This window comes from Bubalus kerabau, chromosome 18, assembly GCF_029407905.1.
Source record: "Bubalus kerabau isolate K-KA32 ecotype Philippines breed swamp buffalo chromosome 18, PCC_UOA_SB_1v2, whole genome shotgun sequence".
NCBI lineage: Eukaryota > Metazoa > Chordata > Mammalia > Artiodactyla > Bovidae > Bubalus > Bubalus kerabau.
In genome coordinates, this window is record NC_073641.1 from 27409775 (window position 1) to 27428160 (window position 18386).

The 18386-nt window shown below is 40.2% G+C and overlaps 1 long non-coding RNA gene across 1 annotated transcript; it reads left to right on the forward strand.

Moving 5' to 3' along the window:
- The first annotated feature begins 17020 nt into the window (after nucleotides 1-17020).
- LOC129632870 (uncharacterized) lies at nucleotides 17021-17923 on the forward strand. The gene is made up of 3 exons (XR_008704713.1): nucleotides 17021-17122; nucleotides 17208-17335; nucleotides 17788-17923. It is a non-coding gene; the product is annotated as an uncharacterized LOC129632870 (long non-coding RNA).
- Nucleotides 17924-18386: the final 463 nt, after the last annotated feature.

Sequence of the window (18386 nt, forward strand, 5' to 3'; positions counted from 1 at the left end):
CATACTTGTGTGTGGCTATTTCTGGGTTCTCTATTTCAGGAGAATTTTAAGGCCAAGGGTGACTTTGATTTTAGATTAAATTTTTATAAGTTTGTTTTCTTTTTTAAGGAGTAACATATGATCTGTCCAAATATTCATAAGAGCAACTTACTATAGCCATGTTTCTAGTCCTGTTGGTCTAAACCCAACCTTTCCACCTACCACCTACTGTGGTACCTTCCTTCTATGAATTTGCAATCCCCAGCAAAACCTTCACTCTCTGGTTTTGTTTTGTGTTTTTTTGCCTTGACCTGTGTCTTCTGTGTTGGCAGGTGGACGCTTTATCACTGAGCCACCTGGGAAGCCTGGATCATAAGGTAGCTCCATTTTCAGTTTCTTGAGGAACCTCCATACTGTTTTCCATCATGGCTTTCTAATTTACACTCCCACAAACAGTGCACAAAGGTTTCCTTTTCTCCATACCCACAGCTCATGACCCCAAACAAGCATTGCCAGTAATACACTCCTGTGGAATCTGTGGTTCTCCTGACCTTTTGCTGGATTTCCTCACCCAGCCATACATGAGTTCCTTTCTGACTTCACATACACAATATAAGCCTAAGAATGAAACAGAAATAACTTGCTGTCTGCTTTTTTTTTTCCCCCCAGCAATTTCACCTAAACTATAGATTCTACCACTAAGCTTAATAGAATGTCTAGGTCCAAATACCATTCTATTATCTCAGTAGGAGTATTAAAATATGAGTTGACTTTAACTTTTGCTTGCATTTATTGCAAGGTTCCCAGAATACTCCTCCTGAGCCACTCATGATGGCTAAATAAAATAGCAACCTAAAATACTTATTTTACTACCAACAATTACTCACTATCTAACTTTATCTGATCAGGACCTTTGTGCTAGCTGTTCTCTGTGGCTAGAATGCTATTCCTTGTGTCTGGACTAATGTCTCACCTTTCTGTCTCTCTCTCTCACAAATCACATTTTCAATGAGGTCCTTTCTGATTACCCTGTCTAAACTTTTGACCCCACTACAACACTTTCTATTCATCTTCCCTGCTTTATTCCCCCCCTTAGCATTTTTGTAAGTTTTAGCACTTTATGAACTTTCTATAATAAATGTGAATTATAAAAGAAGGGAGAAAATTGTCCAGTAGTTAAGATCAATCTTTTTCTACTTATGAATGTAAACTTTTTCTAACCAGGAATGTTGCCAGGAATAATTATTCTATTTCTGCAATGAACCAAATGAAGATATTTTACTTAGTTACAACAATTAGTGAACTATATAATTCTACTCTCCCTGTACCTGGAAATCTGCCGTGGCCTCTATTCAATTACCACCCTTATTCTGGCCTCCCATTTATATCCACTTTGGATATAAATGGAACACGTAATCATGTCACCTGTATAAATCCCTCCACTGGCTTACCAGTGTCCTCAGGATAAAGACAAAAATCCCTTCACCTGATCTGACAGGCTCCACAGGGTCTGTCTCCACCTTCTTTCCTGTCTACCTACTGACTGTCCTACACTGAACCCTTCACAAATGGTCACCTACTGCAGTGCTCTTCTTTGCCTCTTCTCTAGTCACCTTCCTTGCCTTTCAGATCACAGCATGAGAGTCCCTCCCTGTGGTAGAAAATGTAGGTATCTTATTAGTATTTCCCACCTCCCCGCTTCCTTGATGACAGAGCCTGAATCCTACTATAGAGGATTTAAAAAATGTTGTATTCTTGCTTTTCCATCAGCTTGCAGCTAGCACATGGACATGGGCAAGGCCAAGAGATCTGACGTTCCTTCTGAGAAAACAGGCTTCTGAAAAAAAGAGACACAAGTAAGCAGGTCTCTTTTTCTGCCTTCTGATACAGTTGTGTGAAGAAATAATGCCTAGAGCTGTCACATCTTCTCAGCAAGAGAGACAAATAGAAGAACCTAGCCAACAAGAAAGGTTGGAAGAGCAGAGAGAGGGTAAGAGCCTAGGGCTTTAATGGCATTGTTGAGCTTCTGAATCAACCCTGATCAAAACACCTCTACACTTGTTATAAGTGGCTTAAGTGTTGAAGCCTCCATTTGTTAGATACCCTGTAGCTGAAAAGATTGTTGAAAGTGAAAGTCGCTAAGTCATGTCTGACTCTTTGAGACCCCATGGACTACACAGTCCATGGAATTCTCCAGACCAGAATACTAGACTGGGTAGCCTTTCCCTTCTCCAGAGGATCTTCCCAACCCAGGGATCTAACCCAGGTCTCCTGCACTGCAGGCAGATTCTTTACCAGCTGAGCCACCAGGGAAGCCCAAGAATACTGAAGTGGCCAGCCTATCTCGTCTCCAGCAGATCTTCCCAATCCAGGAATCAAACCAGGGTCTCCTGCATTGCAGGCGCATTCTTTACCAACTGAGCTATCAGGAAATGTTTTTATTGATGTTCTTTTTATCAGAGGTTTCACATGCAAGAATTACTTCTCTGACCTCCCTGACCATGTCAATTCCTCTTTTCATAGACCCATCTAGCATATGTTTCCTTTCAGAGCACCTCCTATGCTGCAGTTTCAATAATGCAATGTAGTCATCTCTTTCTTCAGAATGTAAAGTAAGTTCTCTGAGGACAGGGATTATATCCGTTTTTGCAGATCATTTTGCCTGTATCTGACACATAGCAAGACCCAAAGAAAGTGTAGAATCCATGAGTGAATGAATGAATGAAGCTAATTAGAACTTTAAAAATATCAAAAATAAGGAGAAAGAGCCTTTTCTTTTTGCTACTTTTGCTCATAAAAAGTTGATACACATTGTTTTTAAGGTGATTTTTGCCCCAGGTCTACAGATATTATTGGTTTCTAATATTTCATCTTTGATCAAGTACCATTTCATGAAGACCTTGGTGAGATACTGGGGATAGGGGTCAATGTTACCAGCAAAAGACCTGAAACCATAAATCTACCTTTTACTAGGCCTGCATTTTTTAAAAAATTTAATAACCACTTTCATTTCCTTATTTCTCACATTTCAAATGTAGGATATAAGCCTGAAAATGGAATGCAAATAATTTGCTGTGTACATTTATTTTTTTAACAATTTCACCCAAACTATAGTTTCTACCACTAGGTTTAATAAATGTTTAGGTCCAAATACTATTTTATTTCAGATACGAGTATTAAAATATGAATTTTTTTTTGCTTCTTGCTTGCATTTCAAGCATGGTGGCCAAAAGAAACATTTAGTTTAGTTTTTCTAATGCCATGTGAAATTTACAGTGGATTTGAAGTTGTCTGGTTTTAATTTTTTCCCTTTGCACATGGGTCTTCAATAAAGCATCCAGAAGAAAATAAATTAAAACCAGACATTTCTATCAGAAGTTTCACATGCAATTGCTATAGACATGAAAAAATTCCACCATCACTTATTGGCTACAAACTAATATTTTAAATCGCATCTTATTTTTCACAGTTAATTTAATTGAAAACCTTGAATTAATACCTTATCATCTTATAAAATTATTATGACATCTGGCAGGGTTGCTGAGGCTTTGGCAACAAACGAAATAATTTTTACTGATAGTGAAGAAATACCACTTGAAATTATTTTTGGAAATCAAAGTGTGCAAACAATCAAAATTCCTAAAAGCTCAAAGAATTTTCCCACATAAATTTGATCACATGCCCCATCACAAACTGGAGTTCTAGTCCTAAATTTTCATGTTTATGGGCCATTCTCAAACTTGACAAGTGAAAAACCAAATTAATTATATTTTTTCCCTTTCTCTTACCTAGAGCAAATCTGTCCCTCACATTCACTCTCTCTGGCTTGGCAAAATGCTGTCATCTTTCCTCCAATATAAGATGTCATCAACTGTAAAATGTATTGTTTTTCTTACTAATAAGTATAAAAAATGCAGCAATTAAACCATGACACAATACCAACTCTATTATATATCCTGCTTTCAGAAAGGTAAAATGTGGGAGAAATTCACATTTTAGAAGCAAAGAAACATAGTAATTACCTAACCTATGTCCTCCCCTTTATCGTAAGGAATAGAAGTCATTATTTACTGGTCTCTGGAATAAATATTTTATTGCTAGGAATAACCATGTAACAAGTTCTGACCAAAGAAATATAAGAAAAAAGTATCATGTGACACTTTCTGGGAAACCTCCTGTAAACATAGACAGTAATTGCACCTCTTTGCCCTGCCCCCTGCTTTTTCTTTATTTCTTCTATCATCCTGCTATGAAGATGCAAATGTGAAGGCTCAGACCATGAAAACGTGAGCTCTGTGATGAGCAAATAATGAGGTGAAGGAGACTGGATACTCCAACCATCTTTTGATTCCATAAGCACTGTATTGATCCTACCACAGTTTCCCTGTTCTTCACTTTCTTGATGATGCCTCTGTGTGTGTGTGTGTGTGTGCGCTCCGTCACTCCCCACTGATCCAGATTAAATTCCATGGCTGGTTATTATGATCATTTTCTTGCTTACACTTGCGATTCCCTCGTCCTTCTCTCTCTCTCGTATTCGGTGAAATTGCCACCTAGGTTAAATTCACCTGTCTTTCTATCCTGCATCTTCACCTATGCAGCTAAACACAACTGGGGAAAAGCAGCAAATTATACTGACTTGTCTCACTTTACCACAACCCTCAAGTTGGCCCTTAATGCTACTTGCCAAACATATTGTGTGCATGCTTAGTTGCTTCAGTAATGTCCGACTCTTTGCGATCCCATGGACTGTAGCCTGCCAGGCTCCTCTGTCCGTGGGATTCTCCAGGCAAGAATGCTGGAGTGGGTTGCCTTGCTCTCTTCTAGGGCATCTTCCTGGCCCAGGGAATGGACCCATGTCTGTTGCGTCTCCAGCATTGGCAGGCAGGTTCTTTACCACTAGTGCCATCTAGGAAGCCCAACTTTCCTATGTTCTATATTCATATATTCTTAACCCATTTACCTTTTTACACATTCTTCTTTCTCCTCAAACTTCTGTTTCCTCTTCTCCTATCCTTACTCCTTGTGGTAACTCTTCTACTTCATTGAGAAATTTCATTAATCAGAAGAATTTTTCTCAAATCCTCCTACACTATTGGTGAGACGGTAAATTGGTATAGCCACTATGGAGAACAGAATGGAGGTTTCTTTCAGTTCAGTTCAGTTGTTCAGTTGTGTCTGACTCTTTGCGGCTCCACGGACTGCCTCAGGCCAGGATTCCCTGTCCATTACCAATTCCTGGAGCTTACTCAAACTCATGTCCATTGAGTCAGTGATGCCATCCAACCATCTCATCCTCTGTCATCCCCTTCTCCTCCTGCCTTCAGTCTTTCCCAGGATCAGGGTTTTTTCAAATGAGTCACTACTTTGCATCAGTGCCCAAAGTATTATAGTTGCAGCTTCAGCATCAGTCCTTCCAATGAATATTCAGGACTGATTTCCTTTAGGATGGACTGGTTGGATCTCCTTGCAGTCCAAGGGACTCTCAAGAGTCTTCTCCAACACCACAGTTCAAAAGCATCAATTCTTTGGCGCTCAGTTTTCTTTATAGTCCAACTCTCGCATCCATAGGATGATCTCTGTTTGTTTCCAAGGCAAACCATTCAATATTATAGTAATACAAGTCTATGCCCCAACCAGTAATGCTGAAGAAGCTGAAGTTGAACAGTCTATGAAGACCTACAAGACCTTCTAGAACTAACACCCAAAAAAGATATCCTTTTCATTATAGGGGACTGGAATGCGAAAGTAGGAATTCAATACATAACTGGATTAAGATGCAAATTTGGCCTTGAAGTACAAAACTAAGCAGGTCAAAGGCTAACAGAGTTTTGCCAAGAGAATGCAAACTTCTCTAGGCACTGGTCATAGCAAATACCCTCTTCCAACAACACAAGAGAAGACTCTACACATAGACATCACCAGATGGTGAATACTGAAACCAGACTGATTATATTCTTTGCAGCCAAAGATGAAGAAGCTCTGTACAGTCAGCAAAAACAAGACTGGCAGCTAACTGTGGCTCAGATCATGAACTCCTTATTGCCAAATTCAGACTGAAATTGAAGAAAGTAGGGAAAACCACTGGACCATTCAGGTATGACCTAAATCAAATCCCTTATGATTATACAGTGGAGATAATAAATAGATTCAAGGGATTAGATTTGATAGAGTGCCTGAAGAACTATGGACGGAGGTTCATGACATTGTACAGGAGACAGGGATCAAGACCATCCCCAAGAAAAAGAAATGCCCCAAAATTCAAAATGGTTATCTGAGGAGGCCTTACAAATAGCTGAGAAAAGAAGAGAAGCTAAAGGCAAAGGAGAAAAGGAAAGATACCCATTTGAATGGAGGTTTCTTAAAAAACTAAAAATAGAATTACCATATGACCCAGAAATCCCACTACTGGGCTTATACCCAGAGGAAAGAATAATTTAAAAAAATATATGCACCCCAATGTTCATTGCAGCACTGTTTTCAATAGCCAAGACATGGAAGTAAGTTAAATGTCCATCAACAGAGGAATAGATTTTAAAAGATGTTTATATATATAATTGAATATTGTTGTTTAGTCACTAAGTTGTGTCTGACTCTCGCAACCCCATGGACTGTAGCCTGCTAGGCTCCACTATCCATGGGATTTTCCAGACAATAACACTGGTGTGGGTTGCCATGTCCTTCTCAAAGGGATCTTCTCAACCCAGGGATCAAACCCACATGTCCTGCATTGGCAGGTGGATTCTTTACCACTGAGCCCCCACAGAAGCCCACATATATACAATGGAGTATTACTCAATAAAAAAGAACAAAATACTGCCATTTGCAGTAGCACAGATGTACCTAGAGATTGTCATACTGAATGAAGTAAGTCAGACACAGAAATACATGATATTGCTTATATGTAGAATCTAAAAAAGAAGAGTTCCAATGAACTTATTTACAAAAAGAAGTAGTCATGGATGTAGAAAACAAATTTATAGTTAAAAGTGGGTAAAGGGCAAGGGGGATAAACTATGAGATCTGAATTGACATATACACACTACTATAGATAAAATAGGTAACAATTCTAATGAGATCCTGCTGTATAGCACAGGGAACTCTACTCAGTACTCTGTAATGGCCTATATAGGAAAACAATCTTAAAAGAAAAAAAGAGACATATATGTATAACTGATTCACTTTGCTATACACCTGAAACTAACACATTGCAAATCAACTATATGCCAATAAAATTTTTTTAATTAAAAATAAATTGTTAATTTCAATATTTATTATGATATTTTCTTTCAGATGGCAGTGAAGTGTCTTGTCCTAACAAAAATTAGAATAGTGTGATAGTTTAAAATATCTTGAGGAAGGAAATTCTCTTTCTAATTTGCATGAAAGTAATATATTATCTTTTTTTATACAACATTTATTGAAAATAAGATAATGAATTTTTGTATGTCACAAACATTTTGTAACAGTTTTAAATTGTCTTTTGAGCTGGTTTAAATTCTTTTTCAGTGCAGAAAATTTTTAAAAATATTTTGTGTCATCAAGTTTATTATGTTTTTCTTTTATCATCTGTGTTTATATCCTGCTTAAAGAACCCTTCCCAATGATATTGGAAACATAGGGATTTTCATATACTAATTATGTAATCACCCTTGTTATTGAATTATTTCTAAACTGTTTTCAAACACCTATTGAAATAATTTGTTTTTTGTCCACCTTGGATGGATAAATGTGATGATTAATAAAAAAATAAATAAAATAAAATTTACCAGTTTTGGGGAAAAAATAAAAAGAAGAAGAACTCTTTTCCAGACACCCATCAGCATTTCACTGACCAGAAACTGCACCTACATACTCCGCCTTCCCTTGGTTATCATGGACGAACTATTCCCGCTCCTATCTAAACCTGATCCCTCAACTTGTGCACCAGATCCCATCCCATCCTGAACCACCTTCCTGAGAACATTGCCCCATTAATTCTGTCTCATCTGCACCATAAATCTTTCACTATTTTCTGGAACATTCTCCTCAGTTCACAAGCATGCTGCCGTTTTTCCCATTTTGAAAAACAACACTGGATGGTTCCATGGTGACTCAATGGTAAAGAATCCTCCTGCCAATGCAGGAGACACGGGCTCCATCCCGGGACAGGGAAGACCCCACATGCCACACAGCAGCTAAGTCTGTGCGCCACAGCTATTGAGCCTGCTCTCTGGAGCCCGGGTGCCCCAGCTACTGAAGCTCGCATGCCCTAGATCATGTTCCTCAACAGAAGAAGCCACTGCAATGAGAAGCCTACTCACTGAAACTACAGAGTAGGCCCCACTTACTGCAACTAGAGAAAAGCCCAGACAGCAACGAAGACCCAGCACAGCCAAAATTGATTAATTAAAAAAAAAAACACTTATCTTGACTCAATGTATCCCACCAACTACGGACATGCTGCTGCTAAGTCACTTCAGTCGTGTCTGACTCTGTGCGACCCCATAGATAGCAGCCCACCAGGCTCCCCCATCCCTGGGATTCTCCAGGCAAGAACACTGGAGTGGGTTGCCATTTCCTTCTCCAATGCATGAAAGTGAAAAGTGAAAGTGAAGTCACTCAGTCGTATCCAACTCTTAGCGACCCCATGGACTGCATCCTACCAGGCTCCTCCATCCATGGGATTTTCCAGGCAAGAGTTCTGGAGTGGGGTGCCATTGCCTTCTCCGAACTACTGCCATATCTCTTTGCAATAACAATTTTCTAAATAGTTGTCTCCATACATAGTCTCCAATTTTATTCTCATTTCCACCCACCCCAGTCATGCTTTGATTCCACTTAAACTGTTCTTTCAAGATCATCAATATCCTCTTGGACAGCAAGGAGATCCAACCAGTCAATTCTAAAAGAAATCAGTCCTGAATATTCATTGGAAGGACTGATGCTGAAGCTGAAACTCCAATCCTTTGGCCACTTGATGCGAGAAGAGATTCATTTGAAAAGACCCTGATGCTGGGAAAGATTGAAGGCAGGAGAAGGGAACAACAGAGAATGACATGGTTGGATGGCATCGCCAACTCAATGGGCATAAGTTTGAGTAAGCTCCGGGAGTTGGTGATAGACAGGGAAGCCTGGCATGAGGCAGTCCATGGGGTTGCAAAGAGTCAGACATGACTGAGTGACTGAACTGAACTGAATATCCTCTATGTTGCTAAAGCCAATGATCAATTCTAAGACTTTATGTCATTTGACAAAATTGATTACTAAGTCCTCAATATACTTGCTTCACTTGGTTTCCAGGACACCATAGTGAACACCTACCATTTCATGTAAATACTCCTTCTCAAACTCCACTTCCTGATTCCTCTTTCTCTCCCAAACTTGTTAATGCTGGAGTGTTCTGGGACTCAATCCTTGGCCTTCCTTTTTCTCCCTCGACCACCTCATTCAGACATATAGCTTTTAAATATCATCTATTTACCCAGAGCTCCCAAAACTTTATCTCCAGCTTAGTCTTTTATCATGAATTAAAGATTTATATTTCCACTTAGTACTTGATTTTTCTTACTTGGGTATTTAATAGATACCACCAACTTAAAAATGTCCAAAACTGAATTCTTGATCTCCCCCAAATCTGTTTAGTTACAGCCTTCCCCATCTTAACCAATGGCAACTTACCCTTTCAGTTGTTCAAGCTAAAAACTTTTGAGTTATCCTTAAATCCCTTCTCTCTCTTTGGGACACTAGTTCTGAAACATCTTGGAATATTTCTGAAAAATGATTCTATACTAAGGAGTGACCACAAAGTCCCTGTACATGAGATTCAAGAACAATCAGTTAAAGACCTAAAAACAGTTCCCAGAACTGCGTTAATGATTTTCAACCATTGGCCCTGGAAGAGGTCCAGAAGAACATAAGGGAAAAAACTGTGTAGCTATTAGAGAAGCACATGCCCATGGCTTCTCACTGCCGTGCCTGAAGACTTCTGGTCATTTTGTGTATCCCTAGTTAGACATCGACAACCTCACTACAATCCTCCTTCAGTCCACTCTTTCCCACCCCAGTAAATTCCTTAGGTTCTGCCTTCAAATTATAGCTATAATAGAATCACTACTTACTACCTCTATTGCTAGCTCATAGGTCCAAGCTACCATCATCTCTTGCCTAGAATGCTGCTAGAGTCTTTGAACATGACTTCCTTCTTTTGCCTTTGTCCCCTATCATATATTCTCAACACAGTTGCCACAATGGTCCTTTTAAAATATAAGACAATTCATGATACCCCCTTGATCAAAACCCTCCATCAGATGATCAGGCTCCATGACCTCTCCTATCTCACCTGCTATTATTCTTTCTTTCACTCTGCTGTTTTCTTCAACATACCAGGCATTTTCTCACCATAGGGTCTTTGCGCTGTTCCTGCTGCCTGGAATACACTTCCGCACACATATCAACAGGGGTAACTCCCTCCTCTCTTAAGTCTTTGATCAAATGTCACCTTTCAAGGAGGCTTTCCTCGACACACATATCAGTCAATGTCCCGCCAGGAAAACAGAAACCACTGTTTCCTACAGAGGAAATTTAATTCAGGGAATTGTTTACACAGGTGATGGAGTTGCTGAGGAGCCAAACAAGGAGGATTAAGAGGCAACTCAGATATCAGAATCAGCAGGAGTTGCTGTCACCCTTAGGGCTAAGCACCACAGGGAGTGAGTGGTGTGAATAGAATTCCAAAGCTGGAGTGATCCATGGGCTCTGAAGTCCTAGCAAAGGAGGCTGAGCCAGAGCTGGGATCAGGGAGGGAGAGATAATCCAATAGGAACTGGAATAGGATGATGGGAAAAGTGTCAGACATCACCCCACAAGGGGAGAGGGGAAGCTGACAAATACTCAACTTGTCTTCCAGTCTGCCAGTACCTCCCATTAATTGAACCCACCTGAAAGTTTGAAGTCAAGAGAACCTGGGAGAGGTTGTTCTTTATGAAATGGCAGAGCAGGGAACTTAAGGAAAGAATCTAAGAGAAACTGGCAAAAATTCAGCCTACCACCCTACCTAAAATTGCAAGATCCAAAATGCCACGTCTACCATACAGTCCCTCTTACCCTGCTCTGTGTTCTTATCTATCAGGATTACTAGTTGGAAGGACCAGAAACCTATTGTGACTTTTGAAAAGCAAAGTTGTTGAAGAGTGTGTGTGCTTAGTCCATCAGTCATGTTGGATTCTTTGCAACCTCGTGGACTGTAGCCTGCCAGACTCCTCTGTCCATGGGATTCTCCAGGCAAGAATACAGGAGTAAGTAGCCATTTTCTCCAAGGGATCTTCCCGGCCCAGTGATCAAACTCAGATCTCCTGCTTTGCAGGCAGATTCTTTACCGTCTGAGCCACGAGGGAAGCTGTGTTGAAAATGTATTGAGTAGCAAATAGAATTACAGGAGGTCTGGAGAACTGAGCTCAATTAAAAAGGGGGCAATAGCACAGGAAGCTAGGCAGAAAGCGGGACCAAAGCAAAACATGCCACAGAAACTAGCCCACCGAGGACCCTATTATGGCCATGTTAAAAACAGATGCACAGCAGTTTTGTGTATCAGTGGAGACTAGATCCCACTGCTGGAACCACGGCTATTGCTATTTGTGAAAACTGGGTGTCACTGCCGTTACTACTGCCTGCCACCTGTCTCCATAATGGTTTCTCCACTACCCTGGGCCCTTGGTATTAATGACTTCCTATCTGGAATCCAGGGCAAATGTGTCTGAATGTCTGAGTCTGAGTCACATACTTATATCCTAGCTGCAAAGGAGGGCTGGGAATGGGTGATATTCTCAGATTTCTTGATGGGAGGCAGTCTGCACAACTCATCAATATTCAGAAAGTGATAATCTCACAAACACACAAAGGAGACTTACATGCTGGGCCAGAAAATTACAAACATTTACAACATCTTTGCATGTATTCAAACAAACTGTAACTTTTCTATCTTGGACTCCCTTTACACTCTTTTATTCTTTCAGAAAAGTCTAATACACCTTCAGGATCCAACTTCAGTTTCTTTTTCTTCATTTTATGCCACCCCTCCCCTACCCTGCAAAGGGTATCCATCAAGCTTTCTTTATACCACCACTTGTACAAATGTCCGGATTCGTATTCAGACACTCAGTTGTGTCCAACTCTTTGTGACCCCCTGAACTACAGCCTGCCAGTCTCCTCTGTCCATGCAGTTCTCCAGGCAAGAATACTGAAGTGCGTTGCCATTTCCTCCTCCAGGGGATCTTCCCAAATCAGGGATCAAACCCATGTCTCCTGTGTTTCCTGCATTAGCAGGTAGATTCATTATCACTGAGCACAGAGGAAGCCCCTGCTGCTGCTGCTAAGTCACTTCAGTCGTGTCTGACTCTGTGTGACCCCATAGATGGCAGCCCACCAGGTTCCCCCGTCCCTGGGATTCTCCAGGCAAGAACACTGGAGTGGGTTGCCATTTCCTTCTCCAGAGGAAGCCCCTACTATGACACTATTAAAAATAAAAAAGTAAAACTTACATACCTACTATGTGCTGGATAATATGTTTTATAGTTTCATTTAAACATCCCTAGGATGTACTAATGTATTTGCTGTGTTGCACGTGAGAATATTGCAATTTACAGAGGACAAAGTAATTTGCAAAACATGGATACTGCTAGAAAGTGACAAAAACAAGATATGAAGCCCAGTATTTTAGTCACTAAGTTGTGTCTGACTCTTGCAACCCCGTGGAGTACAACCTGTCAGGCTCCTCTGTCCATGGGATTCTCCAGCATAGAGAATCTGAAGTGGGTTGCCATTTCCGTCTCCAGGGGATCTTCCTGACCCAGGGATCTAACCCTGGTCTCTGGCATTCCAGGCAGTCTCCTGCATTGCAGGCAGAGTCTTTACAATACCAGAATCTAAATTTTTAACTGTTTAGGAGATACGCTGCTTTTAAAAAGTGTGTGTGTGTGTGTGTGTGTGTGTGTGTGCACATAGAACCAAGAGTGGCAAAATGCTGGTAATTGTTGAAGCTGGCTTCAGTGGGAATTTATTATACTTTTCTCATATTAAAAAAATGTAAAACCTGCAAACATACATGTCCTACTCAATATTTTTTTCTGGAGTATTCTATTTTTTTTTTTACTTCCTCATTTGGCTGTGTCGGCCCGCTTCTTAGTTCATCGTGTAGGACCTTCCATTGCATCGCACAGACTCTCTAGTTGCGGCATGTGTGTTCAGCAGTTGCAACAAGTGAGCTTTGTTGCCCCAGAAGGTGGATGTTCCCTGACCTAGTTCCCTGATCAGGGATCAAACCCTTTTCCCCTGCATTGCAAGGTGGATTCCTAACCACTGGACCACCAGGGAAGACATTTTTCTGGAGTATTTTAAAACAAATCTTAGATATTGCATCGTACCTTTTGTAGTTGTTGTTGTTCAGTGGCTAAGTTGTGTCCAACTCTTTATGGTCCCATGAACTGCAGCACACCAGGCTTCCCTGTCCTTCACTATCTCCCAGAGTTTGCTCAAGCTCATGTGCATTGAATTGGTGATGCTATCCAACCATTTCATCCTCTGTCGTCCCCTTCTCCTGCCTTCAATGTTTCCCAGCATTACTCAGCATCAGGGGCTTTTCCAAGGAGTTGGCTCTTTGCATTGGGTGGCCAAAGTATTGGAGCTTCAGCTTCAGCCCTTCCAAAGCATATTCAGGGTTGATTACCTTTAAGATTGACTGGTTTAATCTTGCAGTCCAAGGTAATGTCAAGAGTCTTCTCTAGCATCACAGTTTGATTTTACTTATTAATCAATAGAAGTTTATGGAGTTCACACTAGAATCCCACCATTAAAATAATTCAATTATGGTCAGTTCCTACTTAGTAGTTCTGCTAGTTTTAACTTCCTATGAGAGAAGAATCATAGTGGTCCATATTGGGTCAGATCTCTACCCCTGCCAGTCAGCTAGATTGGGTCATCCTACTACATGGACTAGATATGGCTGACTATGACCATCCCTTCAGACTATGACCATCCCTTCAGAAGAGACAAATCCTAAGGAAAGTGTGTGAGCAGGTAGATATTTCAACTTTTACCTATGAAATAGAAACTGTATTTTTCTCCTGAACCAATAAAAGAAAATAAAATCTTAAAAATGTTATTTGACAATGAACACAACTGGGTTTATTAATCATAAATAAGACTGACTCTAGCAATTTGTGAATCAGATAACATTTATCTCTGGTACCTTTAATTTCCTTGTGTTAGTTAAAATAATGCTGACTCCTTTAACAAATAAACCGTAAATTCTCAGTGGCTCATCAAAATAAAAATTTATTTATCACATAACAGTAAAATCAACTGCTCTCCATCAGATTAGGGACCCAGGCTCCACCCTTCTCAAGGTTCCTGAAGAACTTTGTCTTCAATAAGTGGATGAGAAAAGATACCATGCAGTTGAATGCAGCTACTCAGTGACGCAAACTGATTTCTTGTGGAGCTGAGTTAAGACATTCATCCCTCTGAGCTATTTCACAGTTGCACAATCACGAGTAGATAAATGGTTGTGTTTTAATCTACTAAATTTGGGATTGTTACACAGCAATAGATAACTACATAATGCAATGACTTCCCCCCACATCCCCCTTAACTAGCCAGCTTCCCAAATGCTGCTAGAGGTAAAGAATCTGCCTGCCAATGCAGGAGACATAAGAGACACAGGTTTGATCCCTGGGTTGGGAAGATCCCCTGAAGGAGGACACAGCAACCCACTTCAGTATTCTTACCTGGAGAATCCCATGGACAGAGGAACCTGGTGGGCTACAAGTCTATAGGGTTGCAAAGAGTTGAATATGATTGAAGTGACTTAGAACTCACTCATCTAGACAGCTACCTTCAAAGTCCAGTTTAGGAAACTACATCTATAATCTGATATTTACCAGAATGAGTCATATTAATACTGTTAATACTTAAGCAGAAATAAGAGGCGTGAACCATGAATATCCCAGGCAAACGAAAACATATAGTTACCATATAGCCCTTTTTTTCAGTCTTTTTTTCCTATTCCAATGGGTTTAGAAATAGTTGAATTTTCCAGTCCTTTGAGGAACTAAATATCTGGACTCTCTTCATTCCCTTTCATCTCTGTTTGGAAACTGTGATATTCTTTTTTTCCGAGTTCATCAGTTTCCTTGCGATAGCTTGCTGAAAGCACTTATGCTTACTTTTTCCAGTCACTTCCACTAGTACTACAGATTCAAGGTTATGCGGTCTTTCTCATGTAATAGGGAAGAACGTTTTGTATCCTATTACAAGTTAATCACTAAAGGGATGTTGCCTATAAACTTGAATTATACCTAATAACCTATGTCTGGGAACTCTGCTTCCCACGTAATGAGCATTAAGCTAAAATATGTTTGTTTAGGATTTCCCAGGTAGTGCTAATAGTAAAGAATCTGCCTGCTAATGCAGGAGACATAGGAGATCACTGGGTCAAGAAGATCCCCTGGAGAAAGACAAGGCAACCCACTCCAGTATTCTTGCCTGGAGAATCCCATGGACATAAAAGCCCGGCGGGCTACAGTCCACAGGGTCACAAAGAGTCGGACAGGCCTGAAGCGACGTAGCACACACCCACCCACCTTTGTTTAATTCCCAGGAAACATCCTGCCCAGCCCCACCTGAGAATGACTACAGGGAGGAAGAAGTCACCACATCCCCTCCAGAGGCTGACCAGGCCCAGAACTAGAAAATGTTTGACTTTACTTCTTCCCTTTTTAGTATAAAATCAGGCTGAGGACTTCCCTGGTGGTCCAGGGCCTAGGACTCGGCACTTCCAATGTAGGGGGCCCAGGTTCAATCCCAGGTCAGGCAGCTAGATCCCACAAGCTGCAACTCAGAGTTCGCATGCTGCAACTGAAGATCCCACGTGCTGCAGCAAAATTTGAAGAGCCTGTGTGCCTCAACTAAGACCTAGCTCAGCCAAACAAATAAATATTAAACAAACAGTAAGAAGCCTGACTAAGCCTGAATTCTAACTCATACAAGATGTTTCTTTGGGGCACAAGTCCACCATCTTCTCCATTTGCTCTCTTTTGGAAAAGTCACTCTTCCAACAGTTGTCTCAATTTACTGGCCTATCGTGCATGTGGGGAGTTGTAGGAACTTGGATTGAGTAACATTTTAAGCTATCATTGGAATGGTAGGTTTCCCCTGAGTTTTCTACTCCCTGGCCTCAGCACTGCTCTTTATCCTTCCCCTAGCTCCTAAAAAAGAAAAAATAAGCTATCACTGGAGACACACAATATGCTTGTTTGTCTCCAAACACATTGTAGGTGTTTGTTTTGCTTCTAGGCATCATGGTTGTCTATCTTTCCAGCTTCCAATATCAGTTTCCTCACTGCTTGGTGCCCAACCACTAAACCAGCGTCACAAGTGTGGACTTGCCATTTTCAGCTGCACTCCACTTCCAGTATGGAATGCGCAATGGCTTAAAAAATAATACAAGTTTATTTCTCAGTCAAAAGTCCAATGAAAGTGTTCTTGATTGGTGGGGAGTTTTACTGTACGTAAAGCAGTACTGTAAGTAGCGTTTCTGGAATTCTTGTGGGTCTGCCCTCTTTATCATAAGTTTTCAAAGTCAGCATGCTCTGAGTCAGGCTGGCAGAGGGAGAAAGGGCATGAAAGAGTACACATGGGAGACTTTTATGGGCCAGGTCTGGTGGTAAAGCACAACCTATTAAGTAAATACACCCTACAGCTGAAACACAGTCAAATAATTACAGCTAACTGCAAGGAAGGCAGGAATGTGTGGCCTATTTATGTGCCCTAGAGGAAACAAACAAAAAAAAAAGGTGTTTTGTTTGCTTTTACTTGTTTATTTTTGGCTGTTTATTATTTGTGGCACATGGGTTCAGCTGCCTTTCAGGATGTGGGATCTTTAGTTCCCCGACCAAGGATCAAACCCACGACTTCTTCATTGGAAGGTGGATTCTTAATCACTGGACCACGAGGGGAGTTCCCAGAAATAAGTTGTTTTGAAAAGCCAGCCAGTCTCTGCTATCCCGGGTCTCAGAGTGACAAGATATTCATAATTTTCAGTTTTTCACCCTTTAGGAATAAAGGCAGATTTGTGGATTAGCTAAAACACATTGTGCATTGCAGTTTGGTAGGTATTTTCTCTTTGTATTTGAATAAGTATGTGGCTGATATTCTTGGAAAAATCCTCTAACCAAATAAAATGCATTATATAGATTTCATTCTTGCAAGGCCAAGAAACTGATCAATTTTGTTATCCAGTCTCCTCTGCTCAGCTCTTCCTTTGGAACAACTGAAAGACAAATCTAGTGTTCTATCTTTCAAATCTTCTTTGAAGTTAAAGGTAATATTTCAATACACTTTCTTATTGGTCTGCTGGCTAACTGCAGAATTAGACATAATAAGTAACTAGTCAGTATGAAAACAGATATCATCTGGTCCACTTCCTTTAATTTTCAAATGATTATTTTATGTTTATTCTACTGCTATGGGTACTAGCAGTTAGTAAGCATGAAAAGAATATTCTCAAGAAATGCAAAAAATATATCAGTGCTGAGCAATTGAGTTGACTAAACAAAATAAAAAGACCTATAAACATTTTTGTATTAAATTTGGTTTTGAAAAATTGTTTTCAACATATGTCACCAGTATTTGTAGAATTTTTTAAAATAGAGATGATAAAAACTGTCAACAGTTTTTCCAAACACTGTTAGGAAAACTCTTAAAATCTAATCATAAGGGAATTTACCAATTTTGTTTGTTGAGTCTTTTTTAATTTTTTTCTCATTGCTCTAGAGTTTCGCCAGGACTGTATGTCCATGCAGGCACTAAAGAATTAGGCAAGAAGTGTCAATAGATGATATTACCAGAAGGAATATTAATTTCTGGAAGACAGCAAAGATTCCAAAGCTTGCCTTGAAATCATCAGCTTGTCACGTGGCCCAATTGCAACAATTGAGGAAAGCAGGATGGAGCTATCCCATGCCACTAAAAGGCTTAGCATACTAATGGCCCTTTGACACTACCAGCCATTCAGAAATCAGACTTTGTCATGCTCAAGAATAGACCACTCACCCCCAACAGGAAGCACTGGGGAGGCAGACGTGACAGTAATTCCCTGTCAGATAAAACTGAGGTATTGTTTTGGATTCCATCATATGTGAAAGGAATTACCCAGTCATAAATTTAAAATATTCTTTCTTTACCTGTTAGTCACTCCATATTAGAGTTAAGGATCTATGACAGATTAACAATTTTGAGAATCTAGGTGTTTTTGAACAGGTTATGGAAATCAGGATATGACCACCTGCTATATTTTGATAATCTAAGTATTGCTAAAGATTACACATCCAGCCATCAAAGAGAACAATTAAGCAAGACTCAAATATTTTCTA